The 25844-nt window shown below is 51.9% G+C and overlaps 1 pseudogene; it reads right to left on the bottom strand.

The window, feature by feature from the left end:
- The window catches only part of LOC118372857 (piezo-type mechanosensitive ion channel component 2-like), a 323332-nt pseudogene that overhangs the window by 84164 nt on the left and 213324 nt on the right, over positions 1–25844 (bottom strand).

Raw genomic sequence — 25844 nt, 5'->3', positions numbered from 1 at the left:
TGTAGAGACGGGTTCCCCTGTCTTACTCTCTGTCATAAGAGCGTCTGCTAAATGACTTAAATGTAAATGTAAATGTAAATGTAGAGACGGGTTCCCCTGTCTTACTCTCCGTCATGTAGAGATGGGTTCCCCTGTCTTACTCTCCGTCATGTAGAGACGGGTTCCTGTCTTACTCTCCGTCATGTAGAGACGGGTTCCCCTGTCTTACTCTCCGTCATGTAGAGACGGGTTCCCCTGTCTTACTCTCCGTCATGTTGAGACGGGTTCCCCTGTCTTACTCTCCGTCATGTAGAGACGGGTTCCCCTGTCTTACTCTCCGTCATGTAGAGACGGGTTCCCCTGTCTTACTCTCCGTCATGTAGAGACGGGTTCCCCTGTCTTACTCTCCGTCATGTTGAGACGGGTTCCCCTGTCTTACTCTCCGTCATGTTGAGACGGGTTCCCCTGTCTTACTCTCCGTCATGTAGAGACGGGTTCCCCTGTCTTACTCTCCGTCATGTAGAGACGGGTTCCCCTGTCTTACTCTCCGTCATGTTGAGACGGGTTCCCCTGTCTTACTCTCCGTCATGTAGAGACGGGTTCCCCTGTCTTACTCTCCGTCATGTAGAGACGGGTTCCCCTGTCTTACTCTCCGTCATGTTGAGACGGGTTCCCCTGTCTTACTCTCTGTCATGTAGAGACGGGTTCCCCTGTCTTACTCTCTGTCATGTTGAGACGGGTTCCCCTGTCTTACTCTCTGTCATGTTGAGACTGGTTCCCCTGTCTTACTCTCTGTCATGTAGAGACGGGTTCCCCTGTCTTACTCTCTGTCATGTAGAGACGGGTTCCCCTGTCTTACTCTCCGTCATGTAGAGACGGGTTCCCCTGTCTTACTCTCCGTCATGTAGAGACGGGTTCCCCTGTCTTACTCTCCGTCATGTAGAGACAGGTTCCTGTCTTACTCTCTGTCATGCAGAGACGGGTTCCCATGTCTTACTCTCCGTCATGTAGAGACGGGTTCCCCTGTCTTACTCTCTGTCATGTAGAGACCGGTTCCCCTGTCTTACTCTCTGTCATGTAGAGACGGGTTCCCCTGTCTTACTCTCCGTCATGTAGAGACGGGTTCCCCTGTCTTACTCTCCGTCATGTAGAGATGGGTTCCCCTGTCTTACTCTCTGTCATGTAGAGACGGGTTCCCCTGTCTTACTCTCTGTCATGTTGAGACGGGTTCCCCTGTCTTACTCTCCGTCATGTAGAGACGGGTTCCCACTGTCTTACTCTCTGTCATGTAGAGACCGGTTGCCCTGTCTTACTCTCCGTCATGTAGAGACGGGTTCCCCTGTCTTACTCTCCGTCATGTTGAGACGGGTTCTCCTGTCTTACTCTCTGTCATGTAGAGACGGGTTCCCCTGTCTTACTCTCTGTCATGTAGAGACCGGTTGCCCTGTCTTACTCTCCGTCATGTAGAGACGGGTTCCCCTGTCTTACTCTCCGTCATGTAGAGAAGGGTTCCCCTGTCTTACTCTCTGTCTTGTAGAGACGGGTTCCCCTGTCTTACTCTCCGTCATGTAGAGACGGGTTCCCCTGGCTTACTCTCCGTCATGTAGAGACGGGTTCCTGTCTTACTCTCCGTCATGTAGAGACAGGTTCCTGTCTTACTCTCTGTCATGCAGAGACGGGTTCCCATGTCTTACTCTCCGTCATGTAGAGACGGGTTCCCCTGTCTTACTCTCTGTCATGTAGAGACCGGTTCCCCTGTCTTACTCTCTGTCATGTAGAGACGGGTTCCCCTGTCTTACTCTCCGTCATGTAGAGACGGGTTCCCCTGTCTTACTCTCCGTCATGTAGAGATGGGTTCCCCTGTCTTACTCTCTGTCATGTAGAGACGGGTTCCCCTGTCTTACTCTCTGTCATGTTGAGACGGGTTCCCCTGTCTTACTCTCCGTCATGTAGAGACGGGTTCCCCTGTCTTACTCTCTGTCATGTAGAGACCGGTTGCCCTGTCTTACTCTCCGTCATGTAGAGACGGGTTCCCCTGTCTTACTCTCCGTCATGTTGAGACGGGTTCTCCTGTCTTACTCTCTGTCATGTAGAGACGGGTTCCCCTGTCTTACTCTCTGTCATGTAGAGACCGGTTGCCCTGTCTTACTCTCCGTCATGTAGAGACGGGTTCCCCTGTCTTACTCTCCGTCATGTAGAGAAGGGTTCCCCTGTCTTACTCTCTGTCTTGTAGAGACGGGTTCCCCTGTCTTACTCTCCGTCATGTAGAGACGGGTTCCCCTGGCTTACTCTCCGTCATGTAGAGACGGGTTCCTGTCTTACTCTCCGTCATGTAGAGACGGGTTCCCCTGTCTTACTCTCCGTCATGTAGAGACGGGTTGCCCTGTCTTACTCTCCGTCATGTAGAGACGGGTTCCCCTGTCTTACTCTCCGTCATGTAGAGACAGACGGGTTCCCCTGTCTTACTCTCCGTCATGTAGAGACGGGTTCCCCTGCCTTACTCTCCGTCATGTAGAGACGGGTTCCCCTGTCTTACTCTCCTTCATGTAGAGACGGGTTCCCCTGTCTTACTCTCCGTCATGTAGAGACAGACGGGTTCCCCTGTCTTACTCTCCGTCATGTAGAGACGTGTTCCCCTGTCTTACTCTCCTTCATGTAGAGACGGGTTCCCCTGTCTTACTCTCCTTCATGTAGAGACGGGTTCCCCTGTCTTACTCTCCTTCATGTAGAGACGGGTTCCCCTGTCTTACTCTCCGTCATGTAGAGACGGGTTCCCCTGTCTTACTCTCCGTCATGTAGAGACGGGTTCCCCTGTCTTACTCTCTGTCATGTAGAGACGGGTTCCCCTGTCTTACTCTCTGTCATGTAGAGATGGGTTCCTGTCTTACTCTCCGTCATGTAGAGACGGGTTGCCCTGTCTTACTCTCTGTCATGTAGAGACGGGTTGCCCTGTCTTACTCTCCGTCATGTAGAGACGGGTTCCCCTGTCTTACTCTCCGTCATGTAGAGACGGGTTCCCCTGTCTTACTCTCCGTCATGTAGAGACGGGTTCCCCTGTCTTACTCTCCGTCATGTCGAGACAGGTTCCCCTGTCTTACTCTCCGTCATGTAGAGACGGGTTGCCCTGTCTTACTCTCTGTCATGTAGAGACGGGTTCCCCTGTCTTACTCTCCGTCATGTAGAGACGGGTTCCCCTGTCTTACTCTCTGTCATGTAGAGACGGGTTCCCCTGTCTTACTCTCCGTCATGTAGAGACCGGTTCCCCTGTCTTACTCTCCGTCATGTAGAGACGGGTTCCCCTGTCTTACTCTCCTTCATGTTGAGACGGGTTGCCCTGTCTTACTCTCCGTCATGTAGAGACGGGTTCCCCTGTCTTACTCTCCGTCATGTATAGACGGGTTCTCCTGTCTTACTCTCTGTCATGTTGAGACGGGTTCCCCTGTCTTACTCTCCGTCATGTAGAGACGGGTTGCCCTGTCTTACACTCAGTCATGTTGAGACGGGTTCCCCTGTCTTACTCTCCGTCATGTAGAGACGGGTTCCCCTGTCTTACTCTCCGTCATGTAGAGACGGGTTGCCCTGTCTTACTCTCTGTCATGTTGAGACGGGTTCCCCTGTCTTACTCTCCGTCATGTAGAGACGGGTTCCCCTGTCTTACTCTCTGTCATGTAGAGACGGGTTCCCCTGTCTTACTCTCTGTCATGTAGAGACGGGTTCCCCTGTCTTACTCTCCATCATGTTGAGATGGGTTCCCCTGTCTTACTCTCTGTCATGTAGAGACGGGTTCCCCTGTCTTACTCTCTGTCATGTAGAGACGGGTTCCCCTGTCTTACTCTCCATCATGTTGAGATGGGTTCCCCTGTCTTACTCTCTGTCGTGTAGAGACGGGTTCCCCTGTCTTACTCTCTGTCATGTAGAGACGGGTTCCCCTGTCTTACTCTCTGTCATGTAGAGACGGGTTCCCCTGTCTTACTCTCCGTCATGTTGAGACGGGTTCCCCTGTCTTACTCTCTGTCATGTAGAGACGGGTTCCCCTGTCTTACACTCCGTCATGTTGAGACGGGTTGCCCTGTCTTACTCTCCGTCATGTAGAGACGGGTTCCCCTGTCTTACTCTCCGTCATGTATAGACGGGTTCTCCTGTCTTACTCTCTGTCATGTTGAGACGGGTTCCCCTGTCTTACTCTCCGTCATGTAGAGACGGGTTGCCCTGTCTTACACTCAGTCATGTTGAGACGGGTTCCCCTGTCTTACTCTCCATCATGTAGAGACGGGTTCCCCTGTCTTACTCTCCGTCATGTAGAGACGGGTTGCCCTGTCTTACTCTCTGTCATGTTGAGACGGGTTCCCCTGTCTTACTCTCCATCATGTAGAGACGGGTTCCCCTGTCTTACTCTCTGTCATGTTGAGACGGGTTCCCCTGTCTTACTCTTCGTCATGTAGAGACGGGTTGCCCTGTCTTACTCTCTGTCATGTTGAGACGGGTTCCCCTGTCTTACTCTCCGTCATGTAGAGACGGGTTCCCCTGTCTTACTCTCTGTCATGTAGAGATGGGTTCCTGTCTTACTCTCCGTCATGTAGAGACGGGTTCCCCTGTCTTACTCTCTGTCATGTAGAGATGGGTTCCTGTCTTACTCTCCGTCATGTAGAGACGGGTTGCCCTGTCTTACTCTCTGTCATGTAGAGACGGGTTCCCCTGTCTTACTCTCTGTCATGTAGAGACGGGTTCCCCTGTCTTACTCTCCATCATGTTGAGATGGGTTCCCCTGTCTTACTCTCTGTCATGTAGAGACGGGTTCCCCTGTCTTACTCTCTGTCATGTAGAGACGGGTTCCCCTGTCTTACTCTCCATCATGTTGAGATGGGTTCCCCTGTCTTACTCTCTGTCATGTAGAGACGGGTTCCCCTGTCTTACTCTCTGTCATGTAGAGACGGGTTCCCCTGTCTTACTCTCTGTCATGTAGAGACGGGTTCCCCTGTCTTACTCTCCGTCATGTTGAGACGGGTTCCCCTGTCTTACTCTCTGTCATGTAGAGACGGGTTCCCCTGTCTTACTCTCCGTCATGTTGAGACGGGTTCCCCTGTCTTACTCTCTGTCATGTAGAGACGGGTTCCCCTGTCTTACTCTCCGTCATGTAGAGACGGGTTCCCCTGTCTTACTCTCCGTCATGTAGAGACGGGTTCCCCTGTCTTACTCTCTGTCATGTAGAGACGGGTTGCCCTGTCTTACTCTCCGTCATGTAGAGACGGGTTCCCCTGTCTTACTCTCCGTCATGTAGAGACGGGTTCCCCTGTCTTACTCTCCGTCATGTAGAGACGGGTTCCCCTGTCTTACTCTCCGTCATGTATAGATGGGTTCCTGTCTTACTCTCCGTCATGTAGAGACGGGTTCCCCTGTCTTACTCTCTGTCATGTAGAGATGGGTTCCTGTCTTACTCTCCGTCATGTAGAGACGGGTTGCCCTGTCTTACTCTCTGTCATGTAGAGACGGGTTGCCCTGTCTTACTCTCTGTCATGTAGAGACGGGTTCCCCTGTCTTACTCTCTGTCATGTAGAGACCGGTTGCCCTGTCTTACTCTCCGTCATGTAGAGACGGGTTCCCCTGTCTTACTCTCCGTCATGTAGAGACGGGTTCCCCTGTCTTACTCTCCGTCATGTAGAGACGGGTTCCCCTGTCTTACTCTCCGTCATGTAGAGACAGGTTCCCCTGTCTTACTCTCTGTCATGTAGAGACGGGTTCCCCTGTCTTACTCTCCGTCATGTAGAAACCGGTTCCCCTGTCTTACTCTCTGTCATGTAGAGATGGGTTCCTGTCTTACTCTCCGTCATGTAGAGACGGGTTGCCCTGTCTTACTCTCTGTCATGTAGAGACGGGTTCCGCTGTCTTACTCTCTGTCATGTAGAGACGGGTTCCGCTGTCTTACTCTCTGTCATGTAGAGACGGGTTCCCCTGTCTTACTCTCTGTCATGTAGAGATGGGTTCCCCTGTCTTACTCTCTGTCATGTTGAAAAAGGTTCCCCTGTCTTACTGTCCGTCATGTTGAGACGGGTTCCCCTGTCTTACTCTCCGTCATGTAGAGACGGGTTCCCCTGTCTTACTCTCCGTCATGTAGAGACGGGTTCCCCTGTCTTACTCTCCGTCATGTAGAGATGGGATCCCGTCTTACTCTCCGTCATGTAGAGACGGGTTCCCCTGTCTTACTCTCCGTCATGTAGAGATGGGTTCCCGTCTTACTCTCCGTCATGTAGAGACGGGTTGCCCTGTCTTACTCTCCGTCATGTAGAGACGGGTTGCCCTGTCTTACTCTCCGTCATGTAGAGACGGGTTCCCCTGTCTTACTCTCCGTCATGTAGAGACGGGTTGCCCTGTCTTACTCTCCGTCATGTAGAGACGGGTTCCCCTGTCTTACTCTCCGTCATGTAGAGACGGGTTCCCCTGTCTTACTCTCCTTCATGTAGAGACGGGTTCCCCTGTCTTACTCTCCGTCATGTAGAGACGGGTTCCCCTGTCTTACTCTCCGTCATGTTGAGACGGGTTCCCCTGTCTTACTGTCCGTCATGTAGAGACGGGTTCCCCTGTCTTACTCTCCGTCATGTTGAGATGGGTTCCCCTGTCTTACTGTCCGTCATGTAGAGACGGGTTCCCCTGTCTTACTCTCCGTCATGTTGAGATGGGTTCCCCTGTCTTACTGTCCGTCATGTAGAGACGGGTTCCCCTGTCTTACTCTCCGTCATGTAGAGACGGGTTCCCCTGTCTTACTCTCCGTCATGTAGAGACGGGTTCCCCTGTCTTACTCTCCGTCATGTAGAGACGGGTTCCCCTGTCTTACTCTCCGTCATGTAGAGACGGGTTCCTGTCTTACTCTCTGTCATGTAGAGACGGGTTCCCCTGTCTTACTCTCCGTCATGTAGAGACGGGTTCCCCTGTCTTACTCTCCGTCATGTAGAGACGGGTTCCTGTCTTACTCTCCGTCATGTAGAGACGGGTTCCCCTGTCTTACTCTCCGTCATGTAGAGACGGGTTGCCCTGTCTTACTCTCCGTCATGTAGACGGGTTCCCCTGTCTTACTCTCCGTCATGTAGAGACAGACGGGTTCCCCTGTCTTACTCTCCGTCATGTAGAGACGGGTTCCCCTGTCTTACTCTCCTTCATGTAGAGACGGGTTCCCCTGTCTTACTCTCCGTCATGTAGAGACGGGTTCCCCCTTCATGTAGAGACGGGTTCCCCTGTCTTACTCTCTGTCATGTAGAGACGGGTTCCCCTGTCTTACTCTCCATCATGTTGAGATGGGTTCCCCTGTCTTATGTAGAGACGGGTTCCCCTGTCTTACTCTCTGTCATGTAGAGACGGGTTCCCCTGTCTTACTCTCTGTCATGTAGAGACGGGTTCCCCTGTCTTACTCTCCGTCATGTTGAGACGGGTTCCCCTGTCTTACTCTCTGTCATGTAGAGACGGGTTCCCCTGTCTTACTCTCCGTCATGTAGAGACGGGTTCCCCTGTCTTACTCTCCGTCATGTAGAGACGGGTTCCCCTGTCTTACTCTCCGTCATGTAGAGACGGGTTGCCCTGTCTTACTCTCCGTCATGTAGAGACGGGTTCCCCTGTCTTACTCTCCGTCATGTAGAGACGGGTTCCCCTGTCTTACTCTCCGTCATGTAGAGATGGGTTCCTGTCTTACTCTCCGTCATGTAGAGACGGGTTCCCCTGTCTTACTCTCTGTCATGTAGAGATGGGTTCCTGTCTTACTCTCCGTCATGTAGAGACGGGTTGCCCTGTCTTACTCTCTGTCATGTAGAGACGGGTTGCCCTGTCTTACTCTCTGTCATGTAGAGACGGGTTCCCCTGTCTTACTCTCCGTCATGTAGAGACGGGTTCCCTGTCTTACTCCGTCATGTAGAGACGGGTTCCCCTGTCTTACTCTCCGTCATGTAGAGACGGGTTCCCCTGTCTTACTCTCCTGTCATGTAGAGACGGGTTCCCCTGTCTTACTCTCCGTCATGTAGAGAGACGGGTTCCCCTGTCTTACTCTGTCATGTAGAGACGGGTTCCCCTGTCTTACTCTCCGTCATGTAGAGACGGGTCCCTGTCTTACTCTCCGTCATGTCGAGACAGGTTCCCCTGTCTTACTCTCTGTCATGTAGAGACGGGTTCCCCTGTCTTACTCTCCGTCATGTAGAAACGGGTTCCCTGTCTTACTCTCTGTCATGTAGAGATGGGTTCCTGTCTTACTCTCCGTCATGTAGAGACGGGTTGCCCTGTCTTACTCTCTGTCATGTAGAGACGGGTTCCCTGTCTTACTCTCTGTCATGTAGAGACGGGTTCCCTGTCTTACTCTCTGTCATGTAGAGACGGGTTCCCCTGTCTTACTCTCTGTCATGTAGAGATGGGTTCCCCTGTCTTACTCTCTGTCATGTTGAACGGGTTCCCCTGTCTTACTCTCCGTCATGTAGAGACGGGTTCCCCTGTCTTACTCTCCGTCATGTAGAGACGGGTTCCCTGTCTTACTCTCTGTCATGTAGAGACGGGTTCCCTGTCTTACTCTCTGTCATGTAGAGACGGGCCCTGTCTTTCTCCGTCATGTCGGGTTCCCCAGTCTTACTCTCCGTCATGTAGAGACGGGTTGCCCTGTCTTACTCTCCGTCATGTAGAGACGGGTTCCCCTGTCTTACTCTCTGTCATGTATAGACGGGTTCCCCTGTCTTACTCTCCGTCATGTATAGATGGGTTCCTGTCTTACTCTCCGTCATGTAGAGACGGGTTCCCCTGTCTTACTCTCTGTCATGTAGAGATGGGTTCCTGTCTTACTCTCCGTCATGTAGAGACGGGTTGCCCTGTCTTACTCTCTGTCATGTAGAGACGGGTTCCCCTGTCTTACTCTCTGTCATGTAGAGACGGGTTCCCCTGTCTTACTCTCCGTCATGTAGAGACGGGTTCCCCTGTCTTACTCACCGTCATGTAGAGACGGGTTCCCCTGTCTTACTCTCCGTCATGTAGAGACCGGTTCCCCTGTCTTACTCTCTGTCATGTAGAGACGGGTTCCCCTGTCTTACTCTCCGTCATGTAGAGACGGGTTCCCCTGTCTTACTCTCTGTCATGTAGAGATGGGTTCCCCTGTCTTACTCTCCGTCATGTAGAGACGGGTTGCCCTGTCTTACTCTCTGTCATGTAGAGACGGGTTGCCCTGTCTTACTCTCTGTCATGTAGAGACGGGTTCCCCTGTCTTACTCTCTGTCATGTAGAGACGGGTTCCCCTGTCTTACTCTCTGTCATGTAGAGATGGGTTCCCCTGTCTTACTCTCTGTCATGTTGAAAAAGGTTCCCCTGTCTTACTCTCCGTCATGTTGAGACGGGTTCCCCTGTCTTACTCTCCGTCATGTAGAGACGGGTTCCCCTGTCTTACTCTCCGTCATGTAGAGATGGGATCCCGTCTTACTCTCCGTCATGTAGAGATGGGTTCCCGTCTTACTCTCCGTCATGTAGAGACGGGTTGCCCTGTCTTACTCTCCGTCATGTAGAGACGGGTTGCCCTGTCTTACTCTCCGTCATGTAGAGACGGGTTCCCCTGTCTTACTCTCCGTCATGTAGAGACGGGTTCCCCTGTCTTACTCTCCGTCATGTAGAGATGGGTTCCCGTCTTACTCTCCGTCATGTAGAGACGGGTTCCCCTGTCTTACTCTCCGTCATGTAGAGATGGGTTCCCGTCTTACTCTCCGTCATGTAGAGACGGGTTGCCCTGTCTTACTCTCCGTCATGTAGAGACGGGTTGCCCTGTCTTACTCTCCGTCATGTAGAGACGGGTTCCCCTGTCTTACTCTCCGTCAATGTAGAGACGGGTTGCCCTGTCTTACTCTCCGTCATGTAGAGACGGGTTCCCCTGTCTTACTCTCCGTCATGTAGAGACGGGTTGCCCTGTCTTACTCTCCGTCATGTAGAGACGGGTTCCCCTGTCTTACTCTCCGTCATGTAGAGACGGGTTCCCCTGTCTTACTCTCCGTCATGTAGAGACGGGTTCCCCTGTCTTACTCTCCGTCATGTAGAGACGGGTTCCCCTGTCTTACTCTCCGTCATGTAGAGACGGGTTCCCCTGTCTTACTCTCTGTCATGTAGAGACGGGTTCCCCTGTCTTACTCTCCGTCATGTAGAGACGGGTTCCCCTGTCTTACTCTCCGTCATGTTGAGATGGGTTCCCCTGTCTTACTGTCCGTCATGTAGAGACGGGTTCCCCTGTCTTACTCTCCGTCATGTAGAGACGGGTTCCCCTGTCTTACTCTCCGTCATGTAGAGACGGGTTCCCCTGTCTTACTCTCCGTCATGTAGAGACGGGTTCCCTGTCTTACTCTCTGTCATGTAGAGACGGGTTCCCCTGTCTTACTCTCCGTCATGTAGAGACGGGTTCCCCTGTCTTACTCTCCGTCATGTAGAGACGGGTTCCTGTCTTACTCTCCGTCATGTAGAGACGGGTTCCCCTGTCTTACTCTCCGTCATGTAGAGACGGGTTGCCCTGTCTTACTCTCCGTCATGTAGAGACGGGTTCCCCTGTCTTACTCTCCGTCATGTAGAGACGGGTTCCCCTGTCTTACTCTCCGTCATGTAGAGACGGGTTCCCCTGTCTTACTCTCCGTCATGTAGAGACGGGTTCCCCTGTCTTACTCTCCGTCATGTAGAGACGGGTTCCCCTGTCTTACTCTCCGTCATGTAGAGACAGACGGGTTCCCCTGTCTTACTCTCCGTCATGTAGAGACGGGTTCCCCTGTCTTACTCTCCGTCATGTAGAGACGGGTTCCTGTCTTACTCTCCGTCATGTAGAGACGGGTTCCCCTGTCTTACTCTCCTGTCATGTAGAGACGGGTTCCCCTGTCTTACTCTCCGTCATGTAGAGACGGGTTCCCCTGTCTTACTCTCTGTCATGTAGAGACGGGTTCCCCTGTCTTACTCTTCATGTAGAGACGGGTTCCCTGTCTTACTCTCTGTCATGTAGAGACGGGTTCCCCTGTCTTACTCTCTGTCATGTAGAGACGGGTTCCCCTGTCTTACTCTCTGTCATGTAGAGACGGGTTGCCCTGTCTTACTCTCCGTCATGTAGAGACGGGTTCCCCTGTCTTACTCTCTGTCATGTAGAGACGGGTTCCCCTGTCTTACTCTCCGTCATGTAGAGACGGGTTCCCCTGTCTTACTCTCTGTCATGTAGAGACGGGTTGCCCTGTCTTACTCTCCGTCATGTAGAGACGGGTTCCCCTGTCTTACTCTCCGTCATGTAGAGACGGGTTCCCCTGTCTTACTCTCCGTCATGTAGAGACGGGTTGCCCTGTCTTACTCTCCGTCATGTAGAGACGGGTTCCCCTGTCTTACTCTCCGTCATGTAGAGACGGGTTCCCCTGTCTTACTCTCCGTCATGTAGAGACGGGTTCCCCTGTCTTACTCTCCGTCATGTAGAGACGGGTTCCCCTGTCTTACTCTCCGTCATGTAGAGACGGGTTCCCGTCTTACTCTCCGTCATGTAGAGACGGGTTCCCCTGTCTTACTCTCCGTCATGTAGAGACGGGTTCCCCTGTCTTACTCTCCTGTCATGTAGAGACGGGTTCCCCTGTCTTACTCTCCGTCATGTAGAGACGGGTTCCCTGTCTTACTCTCCGTCATGTAGAGACGGGTTCCCCTGTCTTACTCTCTGTCATGTAGAGACGGGTTCCCCTGTCTTACTCTCTGTCATGTTGAGACGGGTTCCCTGTCTTACTCTCTGTCATGTAGAGACGGGTTCCCCTGTCTTACTCTCTGTCATGTAGAGACGGGTTCCCCTGTCTTACTCTCTGTCATGTAGAGACGGGTTCCCCTGTCTTACTCTCCGTCATGTAGAGACGGGTTCCCCTGTCTTACTCTCTGTCATGTAGAGACGGGTTCCCCTGTCTTACTCTCCGTCATGTAGAGACGGGTTCCCCTGTCTTACTCTCCGTCATGTAGAGACGGGTTCCCCTGTCTTACTCTCTGTCATGTAGAGACGGGTTCCCCTGTCTTACTCTCTGTCATGTAGAGACGGGTTGCCCTGTCTTACTCTCCGTCATGTAGAGACGGGTTCCCCTGTCTTACTCTCCGTCATGTAGAGACGGGTTGCCCTGTCTTACTCTCCGTCATGTAGAGACGGGTTCCCCTGTCTTACTCTCTGTCATGTATAGACGGGTTCCCCTGTCTTACTCTCCGTCATGTATAGATGGGTTCCTGTCTTACTCTCCGTCATGTAGAGACGGGTTCCCCTGTCTTACTCTCTGTCATGTAGAGATGGGTTCCTGTCTTACTCTCCGTCATGTAGAGACGGGTTGCCCTGTCTTACTCTCTGTCATGTAGAGACGGGTTGCCCTGTCTTACTCTCTGTCATGTAGAGACGGGTTCCCCTGTCTTACTCTCTGTCATGTAGAGACGGGTTGCCCTGTCTTACTCTCCGTCATGTAGAGACGGGTTCCCCTGTCTTACTCTCCGTCATGTAGAGACGGGTTCCCCTGTCTTACTCTCCGTCATGTAGAGACGGGTTCCCCTGTCTTACTCTCCGTCATGTAGAGACGGGTTCCCCTGTCTTACTCTCCGTCATGTAGAGACGGGTTCCCCTGTCTTACTCTCTGTCATGTAGAGACGGGTTCCCCTGTCTTACTCTCCGTCATGTAGAGACGGGTTCCCCTGTCTTACTCTCTGTCATGTAGAGATGGGTTCCCTGTCTTACTCTCCGTCATGTAGAGACGGGTTGCCCTGTCTTACTCTCTGTCATGTAGAGACGGGTTCCCCTGTCTTACTCTCTGTCATGTAGAGACGGGTTCCCCTGTCTTACTCTCTGTCATGTAGAGACGGGTTCCCCTGTCTTACTCTCTGTCATGTAGAGACGGGTTCCCCTGTCTTACTCTCCGTCATGTAGAGACGGGTTCCCCTGTCTTACTCTCCGTCATGTAGAGACGGGTTCCCCTGTCTTACTCTCCGTCATGTAGAGATGGGTTCCCCTGTCTTACTCTCCGTCATGTAGAGACGGGTTCCCCTGTCTTACTCTCCGTCATGTAGAGATGGGTTCCCGTCTTACTCTCCGTCATGTAGAGACGGGTTGCCCTGTCTTACTCTCCGTCATGTAGAGACGGGTTGCCCTGTCTTACTCTCCGTCATGTAGAGACGGGTTGCCCTGTCTTACTCTCCGTCATGTAGAGACGGGTTCCCGTCTTACTCTCCGTCATGTAGAGACGGGTTGCCCTGTCTTGCTCTCCGTCATGTAGAGACGGGTTGCCGTCTTACTCTCCGTCATGTAGAGACGGGTTGCCCTGTCTTAGTCTCCGTCATGTAGAGACGGGTTCCCCTGTCTTACTCTCCGTCATGTAGAGACGGGTTGCCCTGTCTTACTCTCCGTCATGTAGAGACGGGTTCCCCTGTCTTACTCTCCGTCATGTAGAGACGGGTTCCCCTGTCTTACTCTCCGTCATGTAGAGACGGGTTCCCCTGTCTTACTCTCCGTCATGTAGAGACGGGTTCCCCTGTCTTACTCTCCGTCATGTAGAGATGGGTTCCCCTGTCTTACTCTCCGTCATGTAGAGACGGGTTCCCCTGTCTTACTCTCCGTCATGTAGAGACGGGTTCCCCTGTCTTACTCTGTCATGTAGAGACGGGTTCCCCTGTCTTACTCTCCGTCATGTAGAGACGGGTTCCCCTGTCTTACTCTCCGTCATGTAGAGACGGGTTCCCCTGTCTTACTCTCCGTCATGTAGAGACGGGTTCCCCTGTCTTACTCTCCGTCATGTAGAGACGGGTTGCCCTGTCTTACTCTCCGTCATGTAGAGACGGGTTCCCCTGTCTTACTCTCCGTCATGTAGAGAGACGGGTTCCCTGTCTTACTCTCCGTCATGTAGAGACGGGTTCCCCTGTCTTACTCTCCGTCATGTAGAGACGGGTTCCCCTGTCTTACTCTCCGTCATGTAGAGACGGGTTCCCTGTCTTACTCTCCGTCATGTAGAGACGGGTTCCCCTGTCTTACTCTCCGTCATGTAGAGACGGGTTCCCCTGTCTTACTCTCTCCGTCATGTAGAGACGGGTTCCCCTGTCTTACTCTCCGTCATGTAGAGACGGGTTCCCCTGTCTTACTCTCCTGTCATGTAGAGACGGGTTCCCCTGTCTTACTCTCCGTCATGTAGAAACCGGTTCCCCTGTCTTACTCTCTGTCATGTAGAGATGGGTTCCTGTCTTACTCTCCGTCATGTAGAGACGGGTTGCCCTGTCTTACTCTCTGTCATGTAGAGACGGGTTCCGCTGTCTTACTCTCTGTCATGTAGAGACGGGTTCCCCTGTCTTACTCTCTGTCATGTAGAGACGGGTTCCCCTGTCTTACTCTCTGTCATGTTGAAAAAGGTTCCCCTGTCTTACTCTCCGTCATGTAGAGACGGGTTCCCCTGTCTTACTCTCCGTCATGTAGAGACGGGTTCCCCTGTCTTACTCTCCGTCATGTAGAGACGGGTTCCCCTGTCTTACTCTCCGTCATGTAGAGATGGGTTCCCGTCTTACTCTCCGTCATGTAGAGACGGGTTCCCCTGTCTTACTCTCCGTCATGTAGAGATGGGTTCCCCTGTCTTACTCTCCGTCATGTAGAGACGGGTTCCCCTGTCTTACTCTCTGTCATGTAGAGATGGGTTCCCCTGTCTTACTCTCCGTCATGTAGAGACGGGTTGCCCTGTCTTACTCTCTGTCATGTAGAGACGGGTTGCCCTGTCTTTCTCTGTCATGTAGAGACGGGTTCCCCTGTCTTACTCTCTGTCATGTAGAGACGGGTTCCCCTGTCTTACTCTCCGTCATGAGACGGGTTCCCCTGTCTTACTCTCCGTCATGTAGAGACGGGTTCCCCTGTCTTACTCTCCGTCATGTAGAGTCTTACTCTCCGTCATGTAGAGACGGGTTCCCCTGTCTTACTCTCCGTCATGTAGAGACGGGTTCCCCTGTCCCTGTCTTAGACGGGTTCCCCTGTCTTGTCATGTAGAGACGGGTTCCCCTGTCTTACTCTCCGTCATGTAGAGACGGGTTCCCCTGTCTTACTCTCTGTCATGTAGAGATGGGTTCCCCTGTCTTACTCTCCGTCATGTAGAGACGGGTTGCCCTGTCTTACTCTCTGTCATGTAGAGACGGGTTCCGCTGTCTTACTCTCTGTCATGTAGAGACGGGTTCCCCTGTCTTACTCTCTGTCATGTAGAGACGGGTTCCCCTGTCTTACTCTCTGTCATGTTGAAAAAGGTTCCCCTGTCTTACTCTCCGTCATGTTGAGACGGGTTCCCCTGTCTTACTCTCCGTCATGTAGAGACGGGTTCCCCTGTCTTACTCTCCGTCATGTAGAGATGGGATCCCGTCTTACTCTCCGTCATGTAGAGACGGGTTCCCCTGTCTTACTCTCCGTCATGTAGAGATGGGTTCCCGTCTTACTCTCCGTCATGTAGAGACGGGTTGCCCTGTCTTACTCTCCGTCATGTAGAGACGGGTTCCCCTGTCTTACTCTCCGTCATGTAGAGACGGGTTGCCCTGTCTTACTCTCCGTCATGTAGAGACGGGTTCCCCGTCTTACTCTCCGTCATGTAGAGACGGGTTCCCCTGTCTTACTCTCCGTCATGTAGAGACGGGTTCCCCTGTCTTACTCTCCGTCATGTAGAGACGGGTTGCCCTGTCTTACTCTCCGTCATGTAGAGACGGGTTCCCCTGTCTTACTCTCCGTCATGTAGAGACGGGTTGCCCTGTCTTACTCTCCGTCATGTAGAGACGGGTTCCCCTGTCTTACTCTCCGTCATGTAGAGACGGGTTCCCCTGTCTTACTCTCCGTCATGTAGAGACGGGTTCCCCTGTCTTACTCTCCATCATGTAGAGACGGGTTCCCCTGTCTTACTCTCCGTCATGTAGAGATGGGTTCCTGTCTTACTCTCCGTCATGTAGAGACGGGTTCCCCTGTCTTACTCTCCGTCATGTAGAGACGGGTTCCTGTCTTACTCTCTGTCATGTAGAGACGGGTTCCCCTGTCTTACTCTCCGTCATGTAGAGACGGGTTCCCCTGTCTTACTCTCCGTCATGTAGAGACGGGTTCCCCTGTCTTACTCTCCGTCATGTAGAGACGGGTTCCCCTGTCTTACTCTCCGTCATGTAGAGACGGGTTCCTGTCTTACTCTCTGTCATGTAGAGACGGGTTCCCCTGTCTTACTCTCCGTCATGTAGAGACGGGTTCCCCTGTCTTACTCTCCGTCATGTAGAGACGGGTTCCCCTGTCTTACTCTCCGTCATGTAGAGACGGGTTCCCCTGTCTTACTCTCCGTCATGTAGAGACGGGTTCCCCTGTCTTACTCTCCGTCATGTAGAGAGACGGGTTCCCCTGTCTTACTCTCCGTCATGTAGAGACGGGTTCCCTGTCTTACTCTCCGTCATGTAGAGACGGGTTCCCTGTCTTACTCTCCGTCATGTAGAGACGGGTTCCCCTGTCTTACTCTCCGTCATGTAGAGACGGGTTCCCTGTCTTACTCTCCGTCATGTAGAGACGGGTTCCCCTGTCTTACTCTCTGTCATGTAGAGACGGGTTCCCCTGTCTTACTCTCTGTCATGTAGAGACGGGTTGCCCTGTCTTACTCTCCGTCATGTAGAGACGGGTTCCCTGTCTTACTCTCTGTCATGTAGAGACGGGTTCCCCTGTCTTACTCTCTGTCATGTAGAGACGGGTTCCCCTGTCTTACTCTCTGTCATGTAGAGACGGGTTCCCTGTCTTACTCTCCGTCATGTAGAGACGGGTTCCCCTGTCTTACTCTCCGTCATGTAGAGACGGGTTCCCTGTCTTACTCTCCGTCATGTAGAGACGGGTTCCCCTGTCTTACTCTCCGTCATGTAGAGACGGGTTCCCTGTCTTACTCTCCGTCATGTAGAGACGGGTTCCCCTGTCTTACTCTCCGTCATGTAGAGACGGGTTCCCCTGTCTTACTCTCCGTCATGTAGAGACGGGTTCCCCTGTCTTACTCTCCGTCATGTAGAGACGGGTTCCCCTGTCTTACTCTCCGTCATGTAGAGACGGGTTCCCCTGTCTTACTCTCCGTCATGTAGAGACGGGTTCCCCCTGTCTTACTCTCCGTCATGTAGAGACGGGTCCCCTGTCTTACTCTCCGTCATGTAGAGACGGGTTCCCTGTCTTACTCTGTCATGTAGAGACGGGTTCCCCTGTCTTACTCTCCGTCATGTAGAGACGGGTTCCCCTGTCTTACTCTCCGTCATGTAGAGACGGGTTCCCCTGTCTTACTCTCCGTCATGTAGAGACGGGTCCCCTTCTTAGAGACGGGTTCCCCTGTCTTACTCTCCGTCTAGAGACGGGTTCCCCTGTCTTACTCTCCGTCATGTAGAGACGGGGTTCCCTGTCTTACTCTCCGTCATGTAGAGACGGGTTCCCCTGTCTTACTCTCCGTCATGTAGAGACGGGTTCCCCTGTCTTACTCTCTGTCATGTAGAGACGGGTTGCCCTGTCTTACTCTCCGTCATGTAGAGACGGGTTCCCCTGTCTTACTCTCCGTCATGTAGAGACGGGTTGCCCTGTCTTACTCTGTCATGTAGAGACGGGTTCCCCTGTCTTACTCTCCGTCATGTAGAGACGGGTTCCCCTGTCTTACTCTCCGTCATGTAGAGACGGGTTCCCCTGTCTTACTCTCTGTCATGTAGAGACGGGTTCCCCTGTCTTACTCTCCGTCATGTAGAGACGGGTTCCCCTGTCTTACTCTCCGTCATGTAGAGACGGGTTCCCGGGTCTTTCCGTCCTGAGACGGGTTCCCCTGTCTTACTCTCCGTCATGTCGGGTTCCCTGTCTTACTCTCTGTCATGTAGAGACGGGTTCCCCTGTCTTACTCTCCGTCATGTAGAGACGGGTTCCCCTGTCTTACTCTCCGTCATGTAGAGACGGGTTCCCTGTCTTACTCTCCGTCATGTAGAGACGGGTTCCCTGTCTTACTCTCCGTCATGTAGAGACGGGTTCCCCTGTCTTACTCTCCGTCATGTAGAGACGGGTTCCCCTGTCTTACTCTCCGTCATGTGTAGAGACGGGTTCCCTGTCTTACTCTCCGTCATGTAGAGACGGGTTCCCCTGTCTTACTCTCCGTCATGTAGAGACGGGTTCCCTGTCTTACTCTCCTGTCATGTAGAGACGGGTTCCCCTGTCTTACTCTCCGTCATGTAGAGACGGGTTCCCCTGTCTTACTCTCCGTCATGTAGAGACGGGTTCCCTGTCTTACTCTCCGTCATGTAGAGACGGGTTCCCCTGTCTTACTCTCCTCATGTAGAGACGGGTTCCCCTGTCTTACTCTCCATCATGTAGAGACGGGTTCCCCTGTCTTACTCTCCGTCATGTAGAGACGGGTTCCCCTGTCTTACTCTCTGTCATGTAGAGATGGGTTCCCCTGTCTTACTCTCCGTCATGTAGAGACGGGTTGCCCTGTCTTACTCTCTGTCATGTAGAGACGGGTTCCCCTGTCTTACTCTCTGTCATGTAGAGACGGGTTCCCCTGTCTTACTCTCTGTCATGTAGAGACGGGTTCCCCTGTCTTACTCTCTGTCGGGTTCCCCTGTCTTACTCTCCGTCATGTAGAGACGGGTTCCCTGTCTTACTCTCCGTCATGTAGAGACGGGTTCCCCTGTCTTACTCTCCGTCATGTAGAGACGGGTTCCCCTGTCTTACTCTCCGTCATGTAGAGATGGGTTCCCTGTCTTACTCTCCGTCATGTAGAGACGGGTTCCCTGTCTTACTCTCCGTCATGTAGAGACGGGTTCCCTGTCTTACTCTCCGTCATGTAGAGACGGGTTGCCCTGTCTTACTCTCCGTCATGTAGAGACGGGTTCCCCTGTCTTACTCTCCGTCATGTAGAGACGGGTTGCCCTGTCGGGTCATGTAGAGACGGGTTCCCTGTCTTACTCATGTAGAGACGGGTTCCCTGTCTTACTCTCCGTCATGTAGAGACGGGTTCCCTGTCTTACTCTCCGTCATGTAGAGACGGGTTCCCCTGTCTTACTCTCCGTCATGTAGAGACGGGTTCCCTGTCTTACTCTCCGTCATGTAGAGACGGGTTCCCTGTCTTACTCTCCGTCATGTAGAGACGGGTTCCCCTGTCTTACTCTCCGTCATGTAGAGACGGGTTCCCCTGTCTTACTCTCCGTCATGTAGAGACGGGTTCCCCTGTCTTACTCTCCGTCATGTAGAGACGGGTTCCCTGTCTTACTCTGTCATGTAGAGACGGGTTCCCCTGTCTTACTCTCCGTCATGTAGAGGTTCCCTGTCTTACTCTCTGTCATGTAGAGACGGGTTCCCCTGTCTTCTCTCCGTCATGTAGAGACGGGTTCCCTGTCTTACTCTCCGTCATGTAGAGACGGGTTCCCTGTCTTACTCTCCGTCATGTAGAGACGGGTTCCCCTGTCTTACTCTCCGTCATGTAGAGACGGGTTCCCTGTCTTACTCTCTGTCATGTAGAGACGGGTTCCCTGTCTTATCCGTCATGTAGAGACGGGTTCCCCTGTCTTACTCTCCGTCATGTAGAGACGGGTTCCCCTGTCTTACTCTCGTCATGTAGAGATGGGTTCCCCTGTCTTACTCTCCGTCATGTAGAGACGGGTTCCCTGTCTTACTCTCTGTCATGTAGAGACGGGTTCCCCTGTCTTACTCTCCGTCATGTAGAGACGGGTTCCCTGTCTTACTCTCCGTCATGTAGAGACGGGTTCCCTGTCTTACTCTCTGTCATGTAGAGACGGGTTCCCCTGTCATGTCATGTAGAGACGGGTTCCCTGTCTTACTCTCCGTCATGTAGAGACGGGTTCCCCTGTCTTACTCTCCGTCATGTAGAGACGGGTTGCCTGTCTTACTCTCCGTCATGTAGAGACGGGTTCCCTGTCTTACTCTCCGTCATGTAGAGACAGACGGGTTCCCCTGTCTTACTCTCCGTCATGTAGAGACGGGTTCCCTGTCTTACTCTCCGTCATGTAGAGACGGGTTCCCCTGTCTTACTCTCCTGTCATGTAGAGACGGGTTCCCCTGTCTTACTCTCCGTCATGTAGAGACAGACGGGTTCCCCTGTCTTACTCTCCGTCATGTAGAGACGGGTTCCCCTGTCTTACTCTCCGTCATGTAGAGACGGGTTCCCCTGTCATGTCATGTAGAGACGGGTTCCCCTGTCTTACTCTCCGTCATGTAGAGACGGGTTCCCCTGTCTTACTCTCCGTCATGTAGAGACGGGTTCCCTGTCTTACTCTCCGTCATGTAGAGACGGGTTCCCTGTCTTACTCTCCGTCATGTAGAGACGGGTTCCCCTGTCTTACTCTCTGTCATGTAGAGACGGGTTCCCCTGTCTTACTCTCCGTCATGTAGAGACGGGTTCCCCTGTCTTACTCTCCGTCATGTAGAGACGGGTTCCCCTGTCTTACTCTCCGTCATGTAGAGACGGGGTTCTTACTCTCCCTGTCTTACTGTCTTACTCTCCGTCATGTAGAGACGGGTTCCCCTGTCTTACTCTCTGTCATGTAGAGACGGGTTCCCCTGTCTTACTCTCCGTCATGTAGAGACGGGTTCCCCTGTCTTACTCTCCGTCATGTAGAGACGGGTTCCCCTGTCTTACTCTCTGTCATGTAGAGACGGGTTCCCCTGTCTTACTCTCCGTCATGTAGAGACGGGTTCCCCTGTCTTACTCTCCGTCATGTAGAGACGGGTTCCCTGTCTTACTCTCCGTCATGTAGAGACGGGTTCCCCTGTCTTACTCTCCGTCATGTAGAGACGGGTTCCCCTGTCTTACTCTCCGTCATGTAGAGACGGGTTCCCCTGTCTTACTCTCCGTCATGTAGAGACGGGTTCCCCTGTCTTACTCTCCGTCATGTAGAGACGGGTTGCCCTGTCTTACTCTCCTCTCGGGTTGCCCTCATGTAGAGACGGGTTCCCTGTCTTACTCTCCGTCATGTAGAGACGGGTCCTGTCCTCTGTCATGTAGAGACGGGTTCCCCTGTCTTACTCTCTGTCATGTAGAGACGGGTTCCCCTGTCTTACTCTCCGTCATGTAGAGACGGGTTCCCCTGTCTTACTCTCCTGTCATGTAGAGACGGGTTCCCCTGTCTTACTCTCCGTCATGTAGAGACGGGTTCCCCTGTCTTACTCTCCGTCATGTAGAGACGGGTTCCCCTGTCTTACTCTCCGTCATGTAGAGACGGGTTCCCCTGTCTTACTCTCTGTCATGTAGAGACGGGTTCCCCTGTCTTACTCTCCGTCATGTAGAGACGGGTTCCCCTGTCTTACTCTCTGTCATGTAGAGACGGGTTCCCCTGTCTTACTCTCCGTCATGTAGAGACGGGTTCCCCTGTCTTACTCTCTGTCATGTAGAGACGGGTTCCCCTGTCTTACTCTCTGTCATGTAGAGACGGGTTCCCCTGTCTTACTCTCCGTCATGTAGAGACGGGTTCCCCTGTCTTACTCTCCGTCATGTAGAGACGGGTTCCCCTGTCTTACTCTCCGTCATGTAGAGACGGGTTCCCTGTCTTACTCTCCGTCATGTAGAGACGGGTTCCCCTGTCTTACTCTCCGTCATGTAGAGACGGGTTCCCCTGTCTTACTCTCCGTCATGTAGAGACGGGTTCCCCTGTCTTACTCTCCGTCATGTAGAGACGGGTTCCCCTGTCTTACTCTCCGTCATGTAGAGACGGGTTCCCCTGTCTTACTCTCCGTCATGTAGAGACGGGTTCCCTGTCTTACTCTCCGTCATGTAGAGACGGGTTCCCTGTCTTACTCTCTGTCATGTAGAGACGGGTTCCCCTGTCTTACTCTCCGTCATGTAGAGACGGGTTCCCCTGTCTTACTCTCGTCTGTCATGTAGAGACGGGTTCCCTGTCTTACTCTCCGTCATGTAGAGACGGGTTCTTACTCCGTCATGTAGAGACGGGTTCCCCTGTCTTACTCTCCGTCATGTAGAGACGGGTTCCCCTGTCTTACTCTCCGTCATGTAGAGACGGGTTCCCTGTCTTACTCTCCGTCATGTAGAGACGGGTTCCCTGTCTTACTCTCCGTCATGTAGAGACGGGTTCCCCTGTCTTACTCTCCGTCATGTAGAGACGGGTTCCCCTGTCTTACTCTCCGTCATGTAGAGACGGGTTCCCCTGTCTTACTAGAGACGGGTTCCTGTCATGTAGAGACGGGTTCCCCTGTCTTACTCTCCGTCATGTAGAGACGGGTTCCCCTGTCTTACTCTCCGTCATGTAGAGACGGGTTCCCTGTCTTACTCTCCGTCATGTAGAGACGGGTTCCCCTGTCTTACTCTCCGTCATGTAGAGACGGGTTCCCCTGTCTTACTCTCCGTCATGTAGAGAGCGGGTTCCCTGTCTTACTCTCTGTCATGTAGAGACGGGTTCCCTGTCTTCATGTAGAGACGGGTTCCCCTGTCTTACTCTCCGTCATGTAGAGACGGGTTCCCCTGTCTTACTCTCCGTCATGTAGAGACGGGTTCCCCTGTCTTACTCTCCGTCATGTAGAGACGGGTTCCCCTGTCTTACTCTCCATCATGTAGAGACGGGTTCCCCTGTCTTACTCTCCATCATGTAGAGACGGGTTCCCCTGTCTTACTCTCCATCATGTAGAGACGGGTTCCCCTGTCTTACTCTCCGTCATGTAGAGACGGGTTCCCCTGTCTTACTCTCCATCATGTAGAGACGGGTTCCCCTGTCTTACTCTCCATCATGTAGAGACGGGTTCCCCTGTCTTACTCTCCATCATGTAGAGACGGGTTCCCCTGTCTTACTCTCCATCATGTAGAGACGGGTTCCCCTGTCTTACTCTGTCATGTAGAGACGGGTTCCCTGTCTTACTCTCCATCATGTAGAGACGGGTTCCCCTGTCTTACTCTCCATCATGTAGAGACGGGTTCCCCTGTCTTACTCTCCATCATGTAGAGACGGGTTCCCCTGTCTTACTCTCCATCATGTAGAGACGGGTTCCCCTGTCTTACTCTCCATCATGTAGAGACGGGTTCCCCTGTCTTACTCTCCATCATGTAGAGACGGGTTCCCCTGTCTTACTCTCCATCATGTAGAGACGGGTTCCCCTGTCTTACTCTCCATCATGTAGAGACGGGTTCCCCTGTCTTACCTCATGTCGGGTTTGTCTTACTCTCCATCATGTAGAGACGGGTTCCCCTGTCTTACTCTCCATCATGTAGAGACGGGTTCCCCTGTCTTACTCCATCATGTAGAGACGGGTTCCCTGTCTTGTCATGTAGAGACGGGTTCCCCTGTCTTACTCTCCGTCATGTCGGGTTCCCCTGTCATGTCATGTAGAGACGGGTTCCCCTGTCTTACTCTCCGTCATGTAGAGACGGGTTCCCCTGTCTTACTCTCCGTCATGTAGAGACGGGTTCCCCTGTCTTACTCTCCGTCATGTAGAGACGGGTTCCCCTGTCTTACTCTCCGTCATGTAGAGACGGGTTCCCCTGTCTTACTCTCCGTCATGTAGAGACGGGTTCCCCTGTCTTACTCTCCGTCATGTAGAGACGGGTTCCCCTGTCTTACTCTCCGTCATGTAGAGACGGGTTCCCCTGTCTTACTCTCCGTCATGTAGAGACGGGGTTAGAGACCCCTGTCTTACTCTCCGTCATGTAGAGATGGGTTCCCTGTCTTACTCTCCGTCATGTAGAGACGGGTTCCCCTGTCTTACTCTCCGTCATGTAGAGACGGGTTCCCTGTCTTACTCTCCGTCATGTAGAGACGGGTTCCCCTGTCTTACTCTCCGTCATGTAGAGACGGGTTCCCCTGTCTTACTCTCTGTCATGTAGAGATGGGTTCCTGTCTTACTCTCTGTCATGTAGAGACGGGTTCCCCTGTCTTACTCTCTGTCATGTAGAGACGGGTTCCCCTGTCTTACTCTCCGTCATGTAGAGACGGGTTGCCCTGTCTTACTCTCTGTCATGTAGAGACGGGTTCCCCTGTCTTACTCTCTGTCATGTAGAGACGGGTTCCCCTGTCTTACTCTCTGTCATGTAGAGACGGGTTCCCCTGTCTTACTCTCTGTCATGTAGAGACGGGTTCCCCTGTCTTACTCTCTGTCATGTAGAGACGGGTTCCCTGTCTTACTCTCTGTCATGTAGAGACGGGTTCCTGTCTTACTCTCCGTCATGTAGAGACGGGTTCCCTGTCTTACTCTCTGTCATGTAGAGACGGGTTCCCCTGTCTTACTCTCTGTCATGTAGAGACGGGTTCCCCTGTCTTACTCTCCGTCATGTAGAGACGGGTTCCCCTGTCTTACTCTCTGTCATGTAGAGACGGGTTCCCCTGTCTTACTCTCTGTCATGTAGAGACGGGTTTCCCTGTCTTACTCTCTGTCATGTAGAGACGGGTTCCCCTGTCTTACTCTCTGTCATGTAGAGACGGGTTTCCCTGTCTTACTCTCTGTCATGTAGAGACCGGTTCCCCTGTCTTAGAGAGAGAGAGAGAGAGAGAGAGAGAGAGAGAGAGAGAGAGAGAGAGAGAGAGAGAGAGAGAGAGAGAGAGGTAGGTACCTTTTTGACCTCTCTAGTGAGCATGCATCTCTCAATACGCAGCACGGTGGAGATGTCTATGTGTTCTCTACACACGTTGTTCATCCACTTGGTGAAGCTCTCCACCGTGGTCTGGAACAACACCCAGGTGAACTTGATGATGTTGAACACTCGCTTCAAGACGTTGTCTGGTGGGACGTAGAGAAGTTACATTTACCGTACACATTTACCGTACACCGTACACATTTACCGTACACTCTTAGTCAAAGCGACATACAATCAGTCTATTCAACTGAAGAAGTCATAATACCAGTCTATTCAACTAAAGTAGTCATAATACCAGTCTATTCAACTAAAGTAGTCATAATACCAGTCTATTCAACTAAAGTAGTCATAATACCAGTCTATTCAACTAAAGTAGTCATAATACCAGTCTATTCAAACTAAAGTAGTCATAATACCAGTCTATTCAAACTAAAGTAGTCATAATACCAGTCTATTCAACTAAAGTAGTCATAATACCAGTCTATTCAAACTAAAGTAGTCATAATACCAGTCTATTCAACTGAAGAAGTCATAATACCAGTCTATTCAACTAAAGTAGTCATAATACCAGTCTATTCAACTGAAGTAGTCATAATACCAGTCTATTCAAACTAAAGTAGTCATAATACCAGTCTATTCAAACTAAAGTAGTCATAATACCAGTCTATTCAAACTAAAGTAGTCATAATACCAGTCTATTCAACTGAAGAAGTCATAATACCAGTCTATTCAAACTAAAGTAGTCATAATACCAGTCTATTCAAACTAAAGTAGTCATAATACCAGTCTATTCAAACTAAAGTAGTCATAATACCAGTCTATTCAAACTAAAGTAGTCATAATACCAGTCTATTCAACTGAAGAAGTCATAATATCAACACTCACAATCACATTGCTATTGACCATTATTGACTCTGAGTAAACTATAGTAAGGATAATATATATGTATTTAAATTATTTATATTCAATCGAGGTTTGTCTCTCCATGTAGGTGGTTTTGACATGTGTTTTGGATATAACTATAAACTGGGTAGTTTGGCTCATGAATGCTGTTGGCTGAAAGCCATGGCATATTGAAGCAATAAGACCTGAAGGAGTGTGGTACATGGCCAATATACCACGGCTAAGGGTTGTTCTATAGCCATATACCATAAACCCCCGAGTTGCCTTATTGCTATTATAAACTGGTTACCAACATAATTAGAGCAGTAAAAATAAATGTTTTGTCATACCCGTGGTATACGGTCTGCTATACCACGGCTGTCAGCCAATCAGCATTCAGGCCTTATTGCTTCAATGTACTACAGTATTTCAAAGGGG

This window comes from Oncorhynchus keta, chromosome 15 (assembly GCF_023373465.1).
Source record: "Oncorhynchus keta strain PuntledgeMale-10-30-2019 chromosome 15, Oket_V2, whole genome shotgun sequence".
In the NCBI taxonomy this organism is placed as follows: Eukaryota; Metazoa; Chordata; class Actinopteri; order Salmoniformes; family Salmonidae; genus Oncorhynchus; species Oncorhynchus keta.
The sequence above is the reverse complement of the archived record's forward strand: the minus strand, read 5'-3'. Positions and strand labels throughout refer to the sequence as shown.